Source organism: Elephantulus edwardii, unplaced genomic scaffold (assembly GCF_000299155.1).
Source record: "Elephantulus edwardii isolate Elephantulus edwardi_28Jun2011 unplaced genomic scaffold, EleEdw1.0 scaffold00013, whole genome shotgun sequence".
In the NCBI taxonomy this organism is placed as follows: domain Eukaryota; kingdom Metazoa; phylum Chordata; class Mammalia; order Macroscelidea; family Macroscelididae; genus Elephantulus; species Elephantulus edwardii.
Window position 1 is genome coordinate 2,685,317 of NW_006399763.1, and position 1,213 is coordinate 2,686,529.

General features: G+C 38.3%; 1 protein-coding gene across 1 annotated transcript in view; it reads right to left on the reverse strand.

Moving 5' to 3' along the window:
* Positions 1 to 1,213, reverse strand: part of LACE1 (lactation elevated 1) — a 390,750-nt gene that overhangs the window by 241,123 nt on the left and 148,414 nt on the right. The window lies entirely within an intron of this gene.

The following is a 1,213-nucleotide window of genomic DNA, read 5'->3' on the forward strand; positions in this document are numbered from 1 at the left end:
TGCAGTCCTTGACCCTTCGCAGCAAGTGCATGAGGTCCTCCTCAGTTTCAGCAAGCAGGGTTGTCATCTGCATAATGCAGATTGTTAATAGATAATCAAAAAAAGAAGACACTCAGATGGCCAACAAACACATGAGGAAATGTTCAATGTTCAAAATCCCTAGCTGTAAGAGAGATGCAAATCAAAACAAGTATGAAATATCATCTCACCCCAGTAAGAATAGCAAAATTTGACAGAACAGCAAGCAACAAATGCTGGTGAGGTTATGGAGAGACTGGAATCCTTATTCACTGTTGGTGGGATTGTAAAATGGTGCAACCATTATGGAAGGCAGTATGGCGCTTTCTCAAAAATTTGCAAATAGAAATACCATTTGATCCAGCAATTCCACTATTGGGAATATGCCCTGAAGAAACTAGAAGTGCCACCTAAGCAGATATATGCACACCCATGTTTATTGCAGCTTTGTCCACAATAGCAAGATTTGGAAACAATCCAATTGCTCATCTACAAATGAATGGATAGAGAAGCTCTGGTATGTTTACACAATGGAATACTACACTGCATCGAGAAACAAGGAACTCATGAAATATTATACAATATAGGTGACCCTGGAGGACATTATGCTTAGTGAACTATTTCAGTCACAAAAGGACAAATACTGCATAGGGCCACTGTTGTAAAGCAGGACTGATATCAAGGTTGGGGGAAACTAAGAGAAGATAAATAATGTATACTGCATTGAAATAGATGAGGGAGAGAACTATTTATGAGGAATATATGATTATGTATTATTGTCATGAAAAAAGTCCAGAATGAAAGCTGCTTAGTGGAATGGACTGGGGAGGTGGGAGAACTGTATAACAATGAAAGAATTTTTTTTAATTTTTTTTTTTTTTTTACTTTTCAAAGAGAAAAGTGAACTGGGAAGGAGTCGGTTGGACAGGGAGGAAAGTATACAATAATGAATGAATAGAAATCCAAAGTTTCTGTAAACTTTCATTAAAACTAAGATGGTGAAGAGATTGAGATTGTTCACAGCTTTATTTTTCTTGGCTCCACAGTCAACACTCTTGGCACCAGTAGCCATGAAATTAAAAGGTGCATTGCCATGGGAAAGTCTGCTGTTAGGGACCTCTCTAAAGTACTGAAGAGCAATGGTCTCTCTCTGAAGACTAAGGCGCATCTGATACAGGCCATGGTCTTTGCTATC